General features: G+C 36.2%; 1 protein-coding gene across 15 annotated transcripts in view; it reads right to left on the reverse strand.

Moving 5' to 3' along the window:
• The window catches only part of LDLRAD4 (low density lipoprotein receptor class A domain containing 4), a 637,530-nt gene that overhangs the window by 230,559 nt on the left and 384,267 nt on the right, over positions 1-22,704 (reverse strand). Inside the window, exons 1-2 of one of the 15 annotated variants that reach the window (XM_056820782.1) lie at positions 4,342-22,553; positions 3,124-3,230 (exon numbers count right to left, since the gene is read on the reverse strand). The exons of 13 other annotated variants lie outside the window; for them this stretch is intronic. The gene's annotated coding sequence lies outside the window, so the exon portion shown is untranslated. Of the gene's footprint in view, positions 1-3,123; positions 3,584-4,341; positions 22,554-22,704 lie in introns of those variants that run through there. One more of the 15 variants, XM_056820779.1, reaches the window with a different exon arrangement.

Consider the following 22,704-nt stretch of genomic DNA (forward strand, 5'->3'; position numbering starts at 1 on the left):
CCACCAGGAAATAGGAAGAGTCAATAGCAGTCTGCTGTAACCCAGGCTAATTATCACTGCCCCCACAGGGAGATTGTACTGGGTAAGCACTTCATCACTGGGAGCCACAGATCAAGGGGAGCGGACACTGACTAACTCCCTGGCAGTGACACTGTCACCAGCCACCTGTTGATACCATCGACTCCATTCCAGGGAAGATCCACTAAGACATACTAATTTACTGCCACTGATAGTGTTATCACCATTTAGTTGATAACAGACTCAGAGACTATGAGACATCTTCTGAATACCCACCACTACCCAGTCTCTTTTTCCTTATTCTCCTTGACCTTCTCTGTACTTAATTTCTGATTCTTTTGTACAAATGCTTACATTCTTTACTGAATGGTAAACTTGCAAATAGCCTTCTGCCTTTTCATCCAAGAAGTGTGACAATTCATGCTGGGCAAAAAGCCAAATTTTATTCATTTTTCTAACAAAATCACTTCCCTTGGGAATGAGTGAGGGTGTTAAAAAAAAAGTAAACACTTTTGGTACATTTTTTTTTCCTTTTTAAATAATCCATATGCAAGGTTGAGAAATACTATAAGTTCTTTTTGATTGTGTCGAATCAGTTATCTAAGTAAATCATGTTTTAGATTATATGCAGGGATGCACTAGGGCTAGCTCAGACTGGCTCTCCAGAGTTGGTTGCTAAATTTTCAATAGTAATAGGGAGTAGACTACAAATTGAAGCTCAACTGTTGTTTTGTAGATTTCCTAGACTTAAGTAATAAAGGAAATGTTAACAGTGAATATTTCACTTTACATTGTTCTTTTTGGGGGGAACCCAATTTTTAAACATTTGTCAGCAATCCCCTGCCTACATGCACCATAATTGTCATATTCTCTTATATAAAAAGGCAAGAAAGACTTACAATAATAAGGATTTGCCAATCAAGTCTCCACTGAAGGGGACTTACTGTCTGATGACCTTTCAACATGCTTGCAAGCTGAACCAACAAATATTAAGTTATCTACTCTGTACCCAGAGTAGACTGGGTAGGTAGCATGGCCAAGTAGGAAGAGTGATAGACAGACAGAAAAATAGACTCTAAAGTTTGAGTTCCAGCTAAACTATTCACTAGCTCTATGACCTTGGTAAGTGATTGTGAGAACTTATTTTTCATATAGTGTATTAATTTTTATATTCCTATACATAGAGTGAATTGCTAAGAAAAGGTTTTGGACTTCAGGCACCATCTAGTTTATATATTTTTGCATCCTCTTTGTCCTTAGGAAATGTGTTCCTTTCACACAAAAAAGTCTGAGAGAAAGACTTAATAATGATTCTTTCCCTACACAAAATAAAATAATCACCTATTGGTTTGGGGAAGGGCTGAGAGTTTGATGGACCACTTCCAAATTAGCTTTTTACCAACTAGAGATATCTTGGAATGTTCAAGGAAGGAGCTGGATAGATGAGCTCCCAAAATTGTATTTAGGTACCCTAGAAAAGGGGGTTTGATGGGGGTATTTTGATTATCAAGAGAATCACTTGCCCAGATTAGGATGTCTTCACTGGCCTATTAATAAATTATCTTAAAATTAGGAAATCTATGGGGCAAGTAGATGGCTCAGTGAACTGAGAGTCAGGCCTAGGGAGGTCCTGGGTTCAAATCTGTCCTTAGATATTTTCTACTTGTGTATTACTAGGCAAGTCACTTAACCCCAATTGCCTAGCCCTTACCAATATTCTGCCTTGGAACCATTACACAGTACTGATTCTAAGGCAGGCGGTATGGGTTTAAAAGAAAAAGAAATAATGCCTCAGGAGAATTTCAATTATTACATGACTTGGTTTCTACAGTAAGTAGGGATAACACTACCTGAACAGCCTACCCTACAAGGATAGTATGAGAACCAAATGAAATAATAATGTAAAGTGTGATAGGACTGTGAACTATAAACTGCTATATTCTGCTATATTCTTTATTAAGTCTTGTTGGAAATGGGTCAATCACACCAGATGTTCCCCTTTCCTGCAAAAAACTATCAGCAAAGTTGGGGAGGCAAAATGAAAACAAAATGAAAATAGTGCACAAGGTTGTATTAAAATTAGGCATTAAATTAAATATAGGTCTTAAATTCTACAGGAATTCAGAAGAAGCATGAAAAGTAATAAATTGGAATATTCAGGGAAAAATTTCATAGAACAGATGCAGTTTGAGCCAAGGTTAGAATTGTGCTAAAATCAAAATAGGTAGAAGGGAGAGGGCAGTTTGTACAAAGTCATAACAGGAAATAGTTTAGTACTAAGTTTAAGAAACAGCAAGGAGACCTGTTTGGCTGGAATGTGGGCTGGATAAAGGGGATTAATATTTACTAATTATAAACATTAATATTTAATAATCCACAAAAAAGAGGTTGGAGCCAGATTATGAAGCTCTTTAAACACCAAGCCAAGGAATTTGTATTTTAGCTTAAAGACAACAGGGGACCATAGAAGGTTCTTTTTTTTTAAATCTTACCTTCCACCTTAGAATCAGTATTAAATATTGGTTCCAAGTTAGAGTAAGGCTTGGCAATAGGGGTTAAAAGTGACTTGATTAGGGTTATATAGCTAGGAAGCTTTGAACCCAGGACCTTCCATCTCTAGGCTTAGATCTCTACCACCTAGATGTCCTGAAGAAGGTTCTTAAACAGGAGACTGGCAAAAGTCACACTTATGCTAGTCAAGGATTAAATTTTTTTCAATTTAAAATTTGTCACATTAAAATTTCCAGGTATCTCCTTCTTTCTCTCCCCTACCCACACACTAGAGAGGGCATCATTTGACAAAAATATATAGGTATACATAAGATTATGACTTGCTTGTTTCTATTTATCAGCTCTTTCTCTAGAGGTAGACATATAAGAAGATCATTTTAGTAGTTTTGCAGAAGACCAAATGAAGAGGGTAGAGCCTGGAAGCCAGGAGTCCCACTATAAGGCTACTATAATAGTTCAGGCAAAAGGCATATTGTTATTTCAACTTCTAAATCCTATGATCATAGGAAATACACCCCAAGACAAAGGGCATTGAGATTAGCATATGTGTTGAGTAACAAGGACCAGGTGCTTGGGGAAATGTCAACAACTCACTTTTCTTCTAAAGAGGTACGATGTCATAGTCAAAAATGTGCCAAATTTGGAGTCAGAAGACAAATTGGTGAGGTAAACTTGGACAAATTACTTAGCCATTCTAGGCCCTATAAATAAGAACAATAAACTGCATATAATGTATTTCAAAAGATACTGTGATGATTAAATAAATCACATGTAAAACACTCAGTAAATTGTAAAGCATCATATATGGAAATTATTTTTTCCTTCTCCTTCCTTTCCAGCAATGTCTTTCTTATTAGTACAATATTCTTTTGGCCATCTATTCTGTATTTCTATTTTTAATGCAAATAAGAGAATTCATTCCATAGGAAAGATGTAGTTGAAGAAAAGTTCTTACCTATGTAATTAAGGAGCTTTTTCTATTGCTCTGACTCAGGAGTAAGAGCCCACTTTTCATTCCAGGTTTCCTCTTTTCTCTCTCTCTCTCTCTCTCTCTCTCTCTCTCTCTCTCTCTCTCTCTCTCTCTCTCTCTCTCTCTCTCTCTCTCTCAGAATATTTTGGAAAGATAACAATTTTACTGTTATAATAATAATTTTGAATAGCTGATCTTAAGACTGACATATGTCAAATGCCTATGGCCAATATCCATGTTAACAAGTATTCAATCTTTATATATGTTGTGTGTTATTTTCTATATGTGTGTACTATTTACTAGTTTTTCCCTTCCTAGGTTATCATTTCTGGCATTCTTCATGTGAATTATCTGACATTCCTCAAAAATGAATTAAATCTTACTTTAAAAGCATTTTTCCACAGTAAAGACAATTTTAGTTCAAAAGATTTTTAAAGGGGAAAAATGAACTTTTAGAAATGCTGGATCTTTATAATGCTGTATATTTTAGGCACCCTATTTTTAGTCATTCTATATAAGTTGCTATTCTCTTCTGTGATTTTCTTTATTCTAGGAAGAAATCAAATACTTGGCCTGTGAGAGTAAGAAAGGTCTATGTGACCTATAATTACTATTAGGTACTTAGCTATCAGATTCATTTGAAGTAATCATCAATTCATCACAGCAAGAAAACCAGACTTGCTAATCTCACCCTGAGTGCAGACTCTAACCAACTAGCATCTTATGAGATTCTGGCAAACCCCAGGCCTATGTTACAATTTATTGCACTCAGAAGACTCAATGGCTGTAGTGATGAAGTTAATGCTTATGTGGTTTAACATTTAACTTAATGTCTTACTTACCATGATAGTTACTCTAATGGGAACACGTCGCCATATTATTACAGATCATTTTCCCTAAAAGTGAAGCAGGCGGAAACACTTAACAATGCTTTATGGAACTGGTATATTGTTTCTGGGTGAGAATTATTGAGGGTTTATAAAGAAGCAAATATTGATATAGTAGATACTCATTAATTTAATAAAATCATTCAATATACTACCCACACATTTCCTTTTCTTGCATCACTACCTACAAACTCACCCCCTGCCAACATCATTCTTCCTGTATTTTAAAAAGCCTTTTCTATAGTAACATCAACACAACCACCCTGTAAACCAGGCTTCTTCTGCTCTTACTCTTTTATTAAAATAAGAAATTTTAATGAAATAAATCAAACATGCCTGAATTCCCATCAGGCATGTATTACTAAGTGAGTACACTTGAATGTCTTTTCCCTAAGAAGTAGCAATCTTTTTCCTAAATAGAATCAATTCAGGAAAATCCTTGTTTAGGCTTCATATCTTTTAAGGCCTGGGGTCCCACTTTCTTTTATCATTAAGAACAACATAATAAGGATTAGGCCCTAAAAATAGTGAAAAGATGGACATTAGAAAGAACTTCCTAACTATTAGAAATGTGGAGGCACTAGAATATGTTATCAAGAAAGACTAAAGAATATTCTTCCCAGAAAGTTTTCCTTGAATGGACAAGTTGATTTAGATATAATCTATATCAGTGGTCCCCAGCCTTCTCTTGCTATAGGCTAAAAATGGAAAGCATTAAAAAACTTCAACTCCCTGAAGTCTAAAAAGAAACTAAAATGGGTAGTATTTTATTTGAAAAGATAAAACTCACTCATAACAATTATGATCAAAATATAAAATGAACCCAACCTTTAGATAATGAGTTTAGCTAAAGTGGTGATAAGTTGATATGGGACAGATTATTTTTGCTATTAGGAAGAGTTGCTATCAGTGCTGTATTAATAAAGGAGGGGAATTCTGCCAGAGCCTACCCATTTTCTACTAAAAAAAAAAAAGCCTATCCAGAAATCCCTTATAGTTAAGAATTCCATGATTCTTCCCAACTTAATATAATGGAGAGAGCATTAAATTTGAACCCAGAGACCTGGTTTCAAATCCTTGCTCTGACACTCAATAGCTGTGTGACACGGTAAATAATAATAGTAATAATGACAGTGACTATTAGAGCACTTATATAGTGCTTCAAGGTTTGCAAAATGTTTTACAAATATTATGACATTTTATTCTCACAACATCTCTGTAAGGAAGGTGCAATCATTATCACCATTTTATAAGGGAGGGAATAGAGGCTCAAAATTAAATGACTAGCAAAGAGGTCCATAAGCTAGTAAATAACTATGATAGAATCTGAACAAAGATCCTCCTGATTCCAAGTCCAATACTCTTATCTTCTAGACCATCAGTTGCATCTCTGGATTTTAGTTTTCTTCATCTGTATCATCTTAAGTTTGAAGTACTATTATGTGTCACCTAAAACCTTGTAAATTTTATGGAAGTTTTTGTCATGAAAATGACATTTTGATTATTCTTTTGTGTAAAAAATAAGGAAAGGCTATTTTATAGTGTATCTTGGTGAGGGGTATGGGAGAACTTTCAAAAAACCCAAAGCTAAGGGCCATTGACTGGAAGACCCCTCTACTAGACCACACATTTTTAGAAGAAAATCTATCTTAAATTCAAAGAGTTTACTATTTTACCTCTGTCAGGGTAAGTGTGAGTAACTCAGAAGAGAATAATAGCTAAGTATGATTTAAAATAATATTTTACTTACAAGATATAAATCTATTCCCAGGATTGAGTGGAGAGCATACAGAGTTAAACACTAGGGATATAGAATAGAAAACTGTTCAACTCTAACTTTTTCTAGGTCTAATTAATATAGTTATCTTTTAGTCTGAAGTATGTGATTTAGTAGGACAGTATGAATTCCTTGAGCATAAAATACATTCACATTCAAATGCATTTTTTAAAAAAAGAAATGTCTTGGATAATTTGTTCTTATGGATTATTTGTATTCTTGCTTTCCTCTACTTGTATAATTAATTAGAAATATGTAGTTATATATCCTATTTTCCATCAAAGTCACTTAAAACACAAGCATGCATGTCCTTGTTAATTGGTGACTAAAAAGGTAAACTCATATTAGAAACATGGAATAATTCCATGTTTTAGAGAGAGATCATCATGTTCTTCTAAAGGAAGCAGTAGTTTTCAAACAATTGACTAGCTCTTTAAAGCACCTACTATATGGCAGGAATACTGTTAAAATCTGGAGACATAAAGACAGAAGTCTCTGATCTTACTGGAGCTTCCAGATTACTAGATGGAGTCTATATGCACTTATCCAAATATGCCCCCCTTCCCACACCAACACACACACACACACACACACACATGCGTGCGCGCGTGCGGAGGTACCAACTTTAGGAGCAAGGTCCTAGCAACCTACATGATCAGAAAAGACTTCATGTAGGAGGTGGAAAAGGAAATCTATTCTAGGTCACTAGGGACAGCCTGTGTAAAATAATGGAGACAGGAAATGGGGCCATGTATGAGAAACCATGAGAAGGTCAGTTTAACTCAGTTTGGCTTTAACAGAGTGAGAGTGAAAAAGATCAGCTTTAAATGCCAGTGACAATAGAAGATGAAATTGGATACGAAAGGTACTAGGGAGCCCCAGGAGTTTACTGAGTAAAGAATGTAATCAGATCTATAATTTAGGAAGAACATCACCAACTGTGTAAAGGTTGGATTAAAGAGGGAAAACACAAGGCAGGGAGGTGAATTTCATTGCAGTAGTCCAGGCAATAGGTGATGAAGACCTGAACTAGAGCAGTGATCCCATGAGAGGGAGAAGGGGATGGATTCAAGAGATATTGTGAAGATAGAAAGGAGAGTTAGCAACTAATTAAGAAATGGAGATCAATAATCATAAGGAGTCTAGGATGACTACAGGTGGTGAATAAAGATTTCTCCTCAATTTGCTTTGCTTTATTATAAGGGAATTTGCTTCTACAAATATTTAGATAAAGTTGATGTAATTTCAGAGAAAAAAGTAGGTTCCTCAACATCTTGAAACCAATGATAGTGGTTTAAGGTTTACTATTAATAGTAAACTTTTTACCATCCTCTGTTTGGGGTAAATTGTTCTGTCCTATTTCTATTCTCTTTAATTAAGTCCTTTCATTATCAAACGAAGTGGTATATTCAAAATGAAGGGTGCCACATTTTAAGAGGGTAATTAATAAATGATCCAAAGAAAAAAACCAGGATAGTGAAGGTACTCAAAAGAATTTCATATAAAACCCATGGAAAAGAATTCAAAGCAGAGAAAACTAAAGAGAAATACAACTGTCTTCAAATTTATAGAAGGCTCTCATGGATTATATATTTTGGGCTACACCAAATGACAGAACTAGGTGATATGGTGGATAGAGTATAGTACTTAAAGTCAGAAAACTTGGAATTCAAATCCTGCCTCAGACACTTACTTACTAGTTGTATGATACTTGGATAGTCACTTAACCTGCCAGCCTCTGTTGCCCTATTATAAGATGAGAATAATAATAGTAAGTACTTCAAAGGATTGTTGTGAGAATAAAATAAGATAATCTGTACAACACTCTGCAAAGCTTAAAACTGCTATATACATGCTAGCCATTCTTAATAATAACTAATACTATAAAGACTTTTCAGAAACTATAGGCCTAGTCCTGTCTGTATCACAAACCAGCATATGGCCTTCAGTACATCCCACTCAACCCCAGTTTCCACCTCTCCAATATAATCAGAGAAAGTTGGACTACATAATATCTAAAATCAATTACAGTTATAATTCTATGACTACTCTCTTAATCTGAACTAATTACCTATCCACTCAATCACTGTTCCATGGAAACTTTCAAGTCGGCATTACTTCCAAATCTCTTATTTATTCTCTAGCTTTATTAAGGGCATTCTTCCCAAAGACTTACTCTATCCTTTTTGTCTACCTGTACAAGTTCATGTAACCAAAATTTAAAATTACCATTAGTAAACATGATAACTTTTCCCTTTTGCCCTACTCTGCTACAGTAAATAACTCTGTGCCATCATTTTTGAATAAGACTTCACTGATAACTTTTGCTTTCACGTTGCTTAACATTTCCCAGTGTTTCCATTCCTTCTCCTCTTCCCCCAAATCTATCACTTATAAAAAAAGAGTAAAAAAAGAAGGGCAAATGCATAGATCTTCCATTCTAACCAGGTCCCTTTCCTAAAGACTACTAATTTTTTTTATCCCTGCTTAGACCATTTCATCCCTCTAGTCTCCAGTGCTTGCTATCATTTCTGAAATCCTATACTACTTACAGTCTAGACTTGACAATTTAGCACTAATTATATATTGCCCAATATTGTACTGTAATTGGATTTGCATGCCAATTTTAGTTTTGCCATTCCAACTAAATTATAAACATCTAGAAAGGGTTATATCTATTTAACTGTATAGTTACATTTATATTTGCCACAGAAATATTTATAACCTGATTCAATTCAATTATACATTTATTAAGACTCTAACACTGAGCTAAAACCCTGATATACCATAAGAGATGAAAAAGTCCAGCATTCTTGCCATTAAGAACATCTGCATCCAAACATATTAAATGATTAAAAAAAAAAGTAACAACCATCCCCAAGTTTAGTCTTACTTAGCTTGGAAGGTGGAATTCTTATTTATTCTAAAATAAAAAGATTTAGTTAAGAAACAGTACCTGGCACAGATTCTCAGCTTCACAAGACTATTCTATTTCTATTTTTATTCAAATCAGCATCACATTGGCCTGGAGCCCTATTGGGGATAGTATAGAGTCCTCTTCCTCAGCAGTATGGAATGTTGGGAAGAATTCCAAGTTAACCTTGGGCTTCAAAACACAAGGTGTATGGGGGATTGGCTACTGTTTTGTAAATTGGCTTAGCCTTGGACAAACACAATCCCCTAAATCAGCCATCTAATTATCTGACCCCAAGAGAAATCCAGAACCAGTTCTTATCACTTCAATGTACTTAAGACTGAATATTATCCTGGGTCAGCCTGGCTCTCCTCAAGTTCCCATGCAGCAATGGGATGACTTGGCACCAAACCTGAGGGTCAAACGTATCTAGGCTGGTCTCCAGAAGGCTAAAAGCCAAATACTTATAAGCTCTACTGAATCTCTTTGTGACATAATAATTAAAAACACCCCCTAGAAAAACTGCCTAAAAGAAACTGTATTAGACAGAAAAATGTGCTAAAGATTACCCCCCCAAAAAATCCCTGAATTTCTTTCCCTCCAGAAACTCAATTGGACAAAACTTCTATGTCTCCATTTCTAATATTTCCATTTTGGAGTAAATACAATTTGACTAGTATATAATTACTCTTTGCTATCTTTAAATTTTCCCTCATAGTGAGTGAACTGTTCACTGCCTTCAAATATTTTATCCTATCTGATGCTATGCAGGCTTGGGGGTTTTTTCCTCCTGTAGGTATTTTCATTTGGGTTGAGAAGCTTAATTAATGTTGACTTCGAAACATAAATGTTATTTAGAGAATGCTAATAGCATACAAGATGATGAGTAAAAGAATCACAAATTAATGCTGTCATCATTGAAAGTATAGTATATGAGAAAAGCACATGATACACCCACATATAAAGTTCTCTTTTCATATTATCAGAGGAAAAGAGATGCATGTTTTCTTCCTGATAACCATTGGGAATTATAAAATCACACATTCTGTTTCTCCATTAGAAACAAATTTAATTGTGTTTTTTGGAGAGAATATTAGAGGACATGGGATACCAGAGCACATTAACCTAGAGTACAGATAAAGCCATTTAACCAACTTTAACCTGATGTTGGCTTTCTATAACGTCTCCTCAGCAGTAAGACAAGATCAGTCCAAATTAGGGCAGGAGAGTCAGCAGGAGAAGCAAAAGAGACAACTTATCAGATGGATTGCCTTTTGCTTCGAGGATGCCCAAATCCTCACTTAGCTCAAAATACATAGCAGGGGTCAGAAACTTAGCAGGCTCCACACTGACCATTCTTTTGTTCATAGTCTAATGTATTTTGCAGCCCAGAACAGAAGCTACACTGTTACACTGGAACATTTCATGAGCCTCCGGCCTTTAATCTGAAACCTAAATCTAAATGACTGCTTTTATCTGCCTTGTTTGTTGGCCATCTCCTTCAAGTGCCTGAATGGAAATAAGGAAGGCCAAAGTTGTCAAATTTCCAGGTTTCAATGAACTCCCCAGCATTGACATCTAAGAGGGCAATGAACTGATTTGGCTAACAAGACTTGAGAAGGCTGCACTTCAAAAGGCTGCAAGGGTGCAGGAGAAAGGGAGGCAGACCACCAGCTAGTTATGGCCTCAGTGTTGATTTGACAGACTAGAGAGCAGACCTCATTTAACAAGTTCTTTTCACGATTTTCCCCCAGCAGTGTTCTACAGAAGTGGCACTTAGGTTTCAGTGACAAAAATCCAATTTACTGAAGTCGAGACCCTTCTGCCTAAAACCAAGGATCTGGCTCCTCTGAATGGACACAGTAATGCCCCATTCATTTTCTATACTCTGAGCTCTTTTCTCCTTCTCAGTGCTTTATGAACTCCCTCTTGAGGGCAGGATGCTTGGAGAGGTACAGTGAGGCTCTTGGGCCACTAAATAATTCTTAGTGAATTTTTATTGGAGTCCCATGGTGAAGAGAGGTAAAAAAGAAGGGAAGAAGCATGTATGAAGTGCCTACTATGTGCTGAGGCACTGTGCAAAAGGTTTTGTAAATATTTCCCCTTTTGATTTGTTGGGTTTTTTGGCAAAAATATTGGAGTAGTTTACCATTCCTTCTCTAGCTCGTTTTAGAGATGAGGAAACTAAGACAAACTGGGCAAAGTGACTTGCGCAGGGTCACAACGCTAGTAAGTATCTGAATCTACATTTTAACTCAGGTCTTCCTAACTCCAGACCTGGTGCTCTTTTATGTGCCCTTCCCTTCCTTTCAGGGTCATCAACTTTCCATTCTTGTCAGGAATACTAAGCCAGGGCACCAGTCATCATGGCAATCAGATCTTGGTCCTTTTCCTATGTCCCATTGCTTTAACCCTTCTCTTTCCTAAGGAATTAGCAAACAAAATTCAAGCTAGGGTATTCCTGGAGCTCTTAGAATAGCCACTTGTCAGTGAAGCTTCAACTAGACACTGAGCCAATATTAGTTCCACAATATTATCCTAAGAGAAAAGGGTCAAGGAGCCATAATCTGACTTTCTTACATAGTAGGGAAGAAGGAAGTGCCCCTCTGCAGAAAGAATCTAAATCCTAGAATGCATCTCTAGACCTGCTATTTCTCATAACAAAATTTCTGACATGGAAATGGGCCCTGGAATTTATAATCTTTTTTTCATAAAAATATATCATGATGCTTTTTTATGAATTAAAATCACATTTATTCTGTTTTTATTGACCTATGATTTCATCAGTATAAGGAGCCCTCAATGAATAATTCCCTTTATTATTGGGCAAATCAGCACTTTCTCTACTGGGAATTATCAAGAATTCCTAGGGGGGAGTGGAATGACTATTCCAATCCTGAGAAGCTTACTTGACTAGCTCAGAGCCAAATTGACAATTATGTGTTAAAAATGGTCCTCAAATCTAGATCTTCCTAACTTTGAGGGCAGTTGTCACAACTCAGAAAGTATCTGAGGACAGATTTGAACTCGGGTCTTCCTGGTTCCAAGATAATGCTCTATCTACTGCCCTACCTGTCTGCCCACTTCCCCCACCCCCCAAAAAGAAAGCTTTAAGAAAAATCCATACCTTTTCCCCAGTTATTATAAAGCTTAAATGGGTTTTCTGAGAAGGTAGAAGGGTAAAAGCACAAAAGAAAATATACCTAGGACTTTCCTAAATCTCTCAAGTAACAGGGAAATTTAAGCTTCCAATTACCTATTACAAGTCTCCCCTTGTGGCAAATTCTGGCTATTTTTTTTTTTTTGGTGATGCAAGCAAAAAGAAGCTTGGCTAAGACTCAAAAGTTGCCCTGTAACCAGCACAGAATATTGAAACAGTTCATAAATTGAGGAATTTAGGTGTGGAGATCAGGCTAGATTATCTCCAAGATCCCTGTCTACATCTATAAATATTTTATGATCCTATGATCGTTTGTGAATCTTTGTGAAATCAAATGTGGTTATATTACCTTTGTGATCCTTTCTTAGACATGTTAAATATATTTGACTATATCTGCCCAACCTTTAAAAATTCAGCATAAAGTCAAAAGGAAAAACCATTCCTTAAACCTCCTGAAAATGTATCATAGTAATGGGGCTGAATTCTGATGTACCTTATCACAGAAATGAAAACATCAAGATTTTCACATAAAACCTTATACAAATTAAATGTGATCTTATTAACATCTAAGAATTTTACAATGTAACTAGTGGCAATCTAGATTTTAATAGAACAGTTCCTACAGAAGACTGGAGGCCTGAATTTGTACCCAAGAAGCTGCCGTTTGGGGTTCAGCAACTTTCATGCTAGTTTCCCCCATCACATGTGTTTGATCCACTCCCAGAAAACAGGAAGCACTTGTTTGGGCGATAGGAAAACTGTGCTTTCTAATCCTGTGCATCTGCCAACCAATTAGCATGTCATTGATGAGGTACAGATGCCCATGAATATGGAGTGCAAAGCCCTATTTTTCTGTTCAGTCTATGGAGCCATGAATCCCATTTTGTCTCCAAATCTGAAGAAAAAGAGGTTGAGACCAACAAGAAAGTCTGAAATGTTAGAAGATCTAGAGATCCATTATTTCCCAACACCCAAATATACTTCAGGTTAAAGGTGATGCATAAATATTTACCTCTTAGATTATTCACACTGATGGACAGTTCTAGTATTAACTCTGTCAATTATCATAGTCTAATAAGAGAAGAGTGAAAAAGGAAAACCCAGGGATCAAAAAGAACTATAAGCAACAGGTGCAACCCAATCCTGGCTAGCAGAATCAACACATTTCAATAAGGTCACTGGTTGATGCACACTCAAATAAATAGAAGGGAATGGACAAGAGGGAAGCAGGGAGAGAAGAGTGCCTAATGTTATTTAGAAGCAGAGATCAGATTCTATAGAAAGCTGCCATTCTTTGCTCATCAGTGCAGTTTGAGGCTTTGGAAACACACTTTACTGGCGCCTGCTAGGCCCAGATACTTTTCTACTGAGCTATTAGCCATAGTTTCATTTTATAAAAACCATAATAGAAAATGTGGCCAAACAGCTAGATGGAGTGTTCCCAGCAATATGGAGAAACAGTTGTGTTTATGCAGAGATTAGTCTTTCAAATTGAGAGATCTCCAAAGCTCCATTTGTACTTGAAAGGCTTGTCTTTTTGTTACCCAGTAAATAGCTCATTCATATTCTACAAAGAAAACCTTCCAAATTGGGAGAAATGGCCATATTTAACTTTAGGTAGGGAAAGGAGCTGAAAAGGAGAAAGTCTACTCCCCCCCCTAGTACTTTGGGCAAGATTAAAGGGAGTCTTCCTAATTCAAAAAAGGCTTTTATTTTTCTTACATAAGAGGTAGGCATTTCATAAAAGTCTGAGGAGTAGGTTTCATAAATGAAGAAATCATGCCAAAGAAGTATTTTAAAAGCCATTTTTTGAGAAGAAATCTCTGATCCTCTCTTCCTTGAGCACATGACTTTTCCACCCCACCTCTATCCAAAAGGAAGGGTATTTGTCAAGCCAGTAAACTGTAAAATAAATTATAGTTTTACAACCCTTCTGTCTCTAGATTGGCCTGGCCCAGATACAAAGTGACCCAAGCACATGGTTTCTGGCTTTTCTTTTTAATAAATGAAATATTCCTTGCAGTTGATGTGTAAGAACCACACACACACACACACACACACACACACACACACACACACACACACACACACACACAAATAGTGTGTTTAGTCTGGATTGTGGCACAATAAGAGTACTGGACTTTGACTTAGGAAAAGAATTAAGTTCAAATCCTACCACAGGCACCTGTCTCACAGGGTTATGAGGATCAAGTGATAATAGGTACACAGTGTTTTGCAAATCTCCAAAGTATTATATAAATGCTAGCTATTAGTATTATTATGTAAACTTTAATAATAAAAGTTTCTTGGAGAATCAACTCCAACAGATAATATCCCAAAAGTGGCAATTTAGGGCATAATATATTTAAATCAAATCTGTCTGACTCAAAAAAATATGAGACAATGGATCTGAATATCCAGTGTAATCAATAGCTTGCAACCTGCTCAGTTCTTGATTAACCCATCCAGTCTGAATTTCTTCAGAACTTAAACCAGTTATGACTCTCCTAGATGGCAGATCCACTAACTACATAGAATTAGAACAAATGGCCTCACTAAGAAAGGTAAAAAAATCACATGATCATAAATCTAAACTGGGATGAGGTTCAACGCCTTCATTATACAGATGAGGAAAGAGGCCCAAGGAAAAAAAGTCACTTGCCCAAGGACCAACAGCACCTAGTTGGTCACTACCAGAGTTAAGATTTGAGCCCAAGACCTCTGACCCCAGAGGCAGTTTGTGATCTTTCAATTGTAGCACCATTTCTTTCCTCGGATTTTTTCCTCCCTCTCCAACCAGTAATGTTCCTTGTCAGAACATTCTCTCTGACTTTTGGTCCTGTGGCTGCAGAAATAAATGCCCACCTGAAAGCCCTGCAGTCACCTCAAATTTAGTACATCTAAATCACTCATGGTCTTCCCTCCAAATGCAGCCTCCTTCCATACTTCCACCATGTTTTCTAAAAGCACCCAAGCTGGAAACCTCAGTAATGTTTCTTTTCTCCTTTGCCTTTCCCAACCTCCCATCACCCCCTTGTCAAGTCCTTTGAGTTTGTTTCTTAGCAATGCTTCTTGCTTTTCTTTTTATATCTACTATTCAACTACTGCCTCCACTTTTAAATTATTACTATAATTTTCTAATTTCTCTCCCCACCTTTAATCTTTCTATGTACCAATTCCTGCACTCAATACTGCCAAATTAATTTTCCTGATGAATTGCTTTCATCATATCACCTTTCTTCTCCATTCCCAGATTAAAAACCAATAATAATAATTTTAATTCCCCTAAACCATGAATGCCTCCTACAGTAGGAAGTCCTGACTTATCCTATCATTCAAAGTCCTCTACATCTTAGTCATTTTTCTTCTACTTCTCCCTATAAAATGTCTACTCTACTTCATTTATCTCTGAATATTAATACTCTACCAAACTTCCAAAGTCCAATTCAAAACCCACTCTTCAGTGAATCTATTGTTTTACCATTCCTACTAGAAATGATTGTCTCCTATTTCAATTGTACTTAATACCTGTACCACCAATATGTACTTCTTTTTATCATTAGTGTGTAGGGACAGAATTGCTTGTCATAGCAGTAGTTATGTTATTTTAAGGAATATAACAAAGTATCAACTTGAAGCTAAATACTTAATTCTAGCTGTAAGGATCATATGGGGAACTGGAGGGGGAAATAATCACTCCTTAACCTATCATTGACTTGCAATGGCAGGGAGGGGTGAGTAAAACAGAATGAGGTCATGATAGTCTCTTAAAGGCCTATTTGGCTGGTACTTGGCTTTAAAAAAAAAAAAGAGGATAAAAATGTGGATTAGTCCTCAACATACTGACCTGAACAATCTTACAGGAAACTAGTAACAATTTCTTTGAAGAAAAAGAAGCCTCAGATAAAGAAAGCAACAGCAGCTTGGTGGGAATGGTAGCTGCAGAGCTAGATGTAATTTGAAATGAGGCATAGTTTCATGGCTGGGAGGTGGAGCCAACCAAACCCAAGAAACATGAATTTTCCAGAGAGCCTTCCTTTTCCTGTCAACCAGAGAATTTGTGGCAACCTATATACAGTGGGTGGAAAATTCTTCTACTTCAAAATTGATTTTCCCTTCTTGTTGTTATTGTTGTTCAGTTATTCAGTTGTGTCACTGTTCATGACACCATGGACCACACTGCACTCCACACTCTTCTATCCTCCACTATGCTCAAATTTATTGCATCCATGATACCTTCTAGGCATCTTATCCTCTTCTCCTTTTGCCTTCAATCTTTCCCAGCATCAATCAAATCTTCTCATTATGTAGCCAAAGTACTTAAGCTTCAGTATTTGACATTCCAGTGAATAATCTGAATTAATTTCTTTAAATATTGATGGATTTGATCTCCTTGTTGTCCAAGGGACTCTTAAAAGGACCACGATTTGAAAGCATCGATTCAGAAGAGCTCAGTTTTCCTTACAGTTCAACTCTCCCAGCCATATATCCCTACTGGAAAAACCTTAGTTTTGACTGTATCCTTGTTATTTATTCACTAATTATAGCTCCTGTTGATCTATTGGTAGAGAATGCATTGGTAGGGACTGAGCCATATTTGCATAATTATGATTATGTAAACATTTCTCATTGAGCTTAGAATAAGGAAGGGAAATAGGACATATGGACCTCTACTAGTTTTCTTTTCATGTGTATGTCTTTGGATTATGTGAATATAGTTTGAGAGCTGGGGATGAGAGAATAAACATTTATTAAGTACTGACAATGTGCCAAGTACTATGTTAATTGCATTTATAAAATTTATCTCACTGATCCCCACAACAAACACAAAGCAGGTACTGTCATTATCTCAGTTTTGTAGTTGAGGAAATGAAGGTAAATGTGAGTAAGTGACTTGTCTAGAGTCAACATAGCTAGGAAGTATCTGAGGTCAGCTGGAAGAAATAACCTTCATTTTACAGATAATTTAAGACCTTAACTATATTTGGGGGGGGGAGAGGACTTCTTTATAAAGCACCACATAATTTTCCATGAGAAACAAACATTAGATACATGTAATGCCTATAATAAATAACTAATATTCATGAGGCTGAACAACTCAAAACATAGTTAATAATAAATCAATCTTTCTCCTTTGCCCTTATTAAATAACAACATTGTTGCCTCTCCCCAGCAACTAAAACAAAGCATGGCATATTGCCCACTATATAATCATAGTCTCGGTTCTATAGTACCAAACTTGTTACCCTACTTGAGTAGTCCTCCTTGTCTCTACTACCTTCTATCCACATAGGATCAGGTTTCCAATTCTACTTCTGTTGCTTACTGTCTGTAATGACCCCAGGTAAATCCCTTGTCTTTTCTGGGCCTTGGGTTCTTTATCTGTAAATGTTGTACTAGCTGATCTGATGTCTTCCAACTTTGACTACGATCCTAATGGCAAATCTGGAGAGGATAAATTAGCAACCCTATTCTTCCTTCTTTGTAAAGACTGAAAACAAATTCTTTGGGCTGATAAAACTTAAGTATAGAGTTTGGAAACATTCTTCTCCAAGTCCTTCCTCTTACAGATGAAGAAACTCTAAGTCCCAGGGAAGCAAAGTCATTTAGGTCATATATGTAGGAAGTAGCAGAGCCAGAAATCCAGGCTACCTAACTCCAAATCCACTGTTCTTTACACTATGCTCTCTTTAACCCAAAAGTCAAAATTGGTATATTTCTAAGCAGTGCATTATTTAGAGCATACAAAAATCAAGATCTATAAATAATATTTATGGCCCACCAAGGGACTGGGTGTCTTTAAAAGTCAATCTGTGAAATCATATGATAAGCCTGTTAAATACAACTGAGTGGCACAGTAATTAGAGTGCTAGCCAGGAATACTTGAGTTCAAAACTGGTCTCAGACATTTATTAGTTGTGTGATTCTGGGTGAATCTATTAACCTTGTTTGCCTCAGTTTCCTCATCTGTAAAATTAGTTGGAGAAGGAGATGGTAAACAACTCAAGTATCTTTGCCAAGAAAATCCCAAATGGAGTCACAAAGACTTGGACTTGACTGAAATGACTGAAAACAACAAATCATATTTATTCTTTTTGTGTCCATTTTTTTCTGGATCCTTTCATTTCTTTTGTTCATGCTGAAAAATTGAAGACTATTTCAACTGTACCTCCAGTTCTGCTCCTCTAGTCACCTTTCCAGTCACCTTTACAATATTTTTTCTTTTTCCCAACATGTAACATATTTCATGTACTTTATAGAACATCATTTTGCTATGGTCATATAATCCCTACAGCTCTTACCATATTAGGCATCAGTGAAAAGACTGATTCCAATGATTTTTATAAAATATATTCTTACCACATCTCTGAAATAGTCAGTTCTCCCTACATGCACTGGAAGCAAAAAAATCAAAGTATTTCATGAAGTAGGAAAAAATAATATTATAACAGTTATTCATGTAAGTGTGCTCTGTTGCAAGATGCAGAGAAAAAAAAAACAACCTCTGAGCATCAACTTGTCAAAGATTCTGAATGAAAATAAATGTACAGATATATGTAAAAATTCTATTACTTCCTGAATGCTAGTGAGTTTGAAAAACCAAGAGCCAACTTATGACATTCATATTGGCTAAACACAAGTTTGCTCAATTACAACTTATGCTATTAGAATGTGGAGCCAAAAGAGGTCAAACACACCACTGTTAGAGAGAGATGTTAGTTCCCTCTTCCCTTCTCCCCTCCCAAGTAAAGATGGAAGTACGGAACTAACAGACTGTGGCACTTTATTGCTATTGATAAACTTTAGAGGGTTCTTTTTTAAAAACTATATTATCAAGGGAGAGGAGGGGAGTGGGAAAGAGAGAGAGAGGAGGGAAAGTGGGACACAGAGAGAAAGGGAGGGAAAAGAGGGACACACACAGAGAGTAAGAGAGAGAGAGAGAAAGAGAGACAGAAAGACAGAGAGACAGAGGGAGAGAGACACAGAGAGAGAAACCTTTCAAAAGTGAAATACTATACAAACTCTTTTAACTTTGTTTTACTGTATTTAATAGAATAATTAATATAGAATAGACTAGAATATGGGGTAGTCAAGGAAGACTAGTACTTCTGCATGAGAATTTGTCAAGCCCTTTTCAGGGCTTCTTTTCTCCTTTGGTATCCACCAGCCATCCAGCTCTCACTTGTGGCTCTAAGAAGCTGTAGCATGTACAGCAATCACACACACAATGGGCAAACCATTTCAAATAAACTACATTGAGGGTAACAGACAGACATCAAACCTGTAAATGAGGTAAGGGAATGTTTACTTTAAGTGGGTGAAGACTTTCTCTAGCAGAAGGAGCAGAGGAGAACAATCTGTTCCAACATCTATGAAAGAGGAAGTAGCAAGTGCTGCAGTGCACTTAAGAGCTTAGTTAGACAGCAAAGAAATCACTGTATCCAAAGCTTTCATCAGTCATCTTGAATTTTGTCTTGCCACTAGACTCGGATGACTCTGGAAGAGAGAGTGAGGTTGATGACTTTGTGCAAGTTTGCTCACTTAAATTCAACTTATGAGAGTGTGAAGAACAATGACCATTGTAATTAAACAGTAATGCCTTTTGTATCTCCCAACCCTTCCCTTAAAGATTGCCTTTCTCTTACACTGTTTATACCTTAAATATCCATGTTGTAGCTTGCATTAGGAATGTAAGCTCCTTAAAGGTAGGGATTGATTTTGCTTTTCTTTGAATCTTCAAAGCTTCACAGTGCCTAGGACATATTAAGTGGTTAACAAATTACTATTGATTGATCCAATAAATGAATGATAAAAAATTTTAACCAAGTTTTATTGTTGTCTTCATTTCTACTCTCAAAATAATTTTTAAATTACTAGGATTTTCTTTTTGGCATAGCAAAAGGTACTTAATCATCTAAGATGTCAAAAACACTTATGATAACAAAAATACAAAAAAAAAACCCATACTCTTAAAAGACAGAGGATTAGGGAAAGGGAATAAAGTACAACTCTTGGCTAAGATGCAATTTCTTTGATTTATTTCTTTGTTCTTTTTCTTGCACACCTATTAAATTCTCTAGGAATTTTTGTGATACATGGAACTGGTATACTGTGCATCTTCTATAATAGGTGATAGTTTCCATTATGAGGAAAGAAGCTATTTCACTCCCTCATTCAGACTGAGGGCAAGGGTAGTGATTGGATATTTTATTTTATATGGGGCCATTACAGTTGAGATATTTTTTAAAAGGAGAAAAGAAAAAGAATTAGTTTCTTGAATTGAGATCTGATAAATCATTTCAAGGAAGGAATGACAAGTTTTGGAATTTTGCTCAAAGATGATTTAGGGTCCTTCTGATGGAATAGATATTACTGTTGGGTTACAAGTAAGGCAGAGCAGTTATTGAACAGTTTCATCCCTAGAATTCTGAGGAATCTGTTAACCCCACAATGTAGAAGGTCAAAAATGGTGTAAAAATAGAAAATATGGTCATTCATACAGGCAGTTCCCACGTTTAACTGATCTGTACTTCTCTGCTCATTTCTGGTTGTCTAATACAGACCTAGATTTTGTTTCTTGATTTCCTGGCTTGCTCATTTATTGAACAGTTTCCACCAGGTCCAAAGAGACAAAAGTGCAGCTGACACATGGGCAAACAAGATTCTGCTAGCAGTGATGTGCTTTAAGATGTTGGCTTCAGGAATGTAGAATGGGACTGTCCAGAGGTATTTATGAATATATAATTTGACATGTCTGAGATTTCCCCTAAGACAAAGTCTGCTGTCCTTTGCTCTAAAATAAACCTCTGCTGAAATCTTTATTCTTCTCTGCACTTACAACAACCCAAAGCACAGACAACATTACATAGGAGAGAGACAGAAACACACAGAGAGACAGTCTGAGACAGAGGCAGAGGAAGAAAAAAGAGACAATCAGACAGAAACAAAGAGAAAGAAAGAATCAGAAAGAGAATATGATGTGTAGAAGTTAGAGAGATGTGTAGGAGGGTAAGATGTGGAAGGAAAAATGTGAATTTGAACAAAATGTCCTTCCAAGGACATGACTGTAATCTAAGAGCATTGTTTTATTTTGCTTTGAATTTTACTTTGTCTATAGTCTGTGAATCTTTAAGTACTGAAATGTAGAAAAATTCTCATATATTCATCATATTGATAAAAATTATGCGATAAATAAAACTGTCAAAAAAGAGAAACTTAGAGAAGTATTTGAAGTCATCTGTCAAACAAAAATCTTTGTATACGTGCTAGAACTTTTGGTTTACTTTCATTATATTAATTAGAGATCTGTTCTTCTAGAAAAATATTTTTAAAAGAGAGGAGAAATCATTATTTCTGCTCCAAAAGGAAATCACTTCCTCAATTTTCTCTTGATCTTGGCTCACATTAGCTACTATAGTTTTCTCTTCTCCTTTTGCTGAAGTAAAACAATGTGATGTCAGGCAAGCTGGGAGGTGTCTTGAGAAAAGTTGTAGGTCTCTGCTCTAGAGTCAAGGAGAATCTGCACGTAGGTACAGATAGGTAATTTAGAGTCAGTTAGGCGGACAGAGTGCTGAGTTCTGAAGACTTAAGTTCAAGTCTAACTAACTTCAGGCATCTTTTAACTATGTGACCATGGGCAAGTGGTTTAACCTCTGTCTCTACCAAGGGTGCTATGAAGATCAAATGAGAAAATAACTGTCAAGAGCATAGCCAGTATTTGGCACATAGTAAGTGCTATATACATGTTACCTATTATTATTAATATAGACATGCTAATTTATACCCTTCTCCCTTCTTTCTCCCTAAGCCTTCAGATACAAAGAAAGGCCAGAGTTTCAGATCTTAAATATAGAAGTGAGGGAGCAGGAACCAACTATAAAATTAGTAGTTGAAACCTAAAAGACAGTCTTTCTCCTAAGATCCTTTGGCTAGATTTATGGACTAGTGGTGACTTGGGGATTACTTAGTATTTTCTCTGGGTCCAGGAGAAAAAGGTAAAAACATCCTCTGATTTCCTTCCTTAAATTTCCTTCCCGGTCACCCAGACCAGTTAAAAATAATAAATGTCTCAGAGATTCAAGGTTGGCACTCTGCCCCCAAAAGAAAGAATATGCCCTTTTAGTGCTAGCTCTCTCAGGTATCTATGCATGGTGGAAGTAGGCAGAAGGGTGAAGAACTCCAGCAAAGTGTGGTGTGTTTTTCTCACATTGCCACCTAGCACTAAGGGGCACAGATGATAAATTCCCAGACCTAAATACTTAAATTCAAATCATGCCTCAGATACTTAACTAACTATTGTGACATAGCAACACACTTATTTTTCCCTGGTTCAGGCTCTGCTCAGATGCAAAATAGACATATAATAGTATATATATATATATATATATATATATATATATGTCATTGGGTTATTGTGAGGATCAAATGAGATAACATATGAAAAGTGTTTTGCAACCCTTAAAGTTG

Source organism: Monodelphis domestica, chromosome 3, assembly GCF_027887165.1.
Source record: "Monodelphis domestica isolate mMonDom1 chromosome 3, mMonDom1.pri, whole genome shotgun sequence".
Classification (NCBI taxonomy): Eukaryota; Metazoa; Chordata; class Mammalia; order Didelphimorphia; family Didelphidae; genus Monodelphis; species Monodelphis domestica.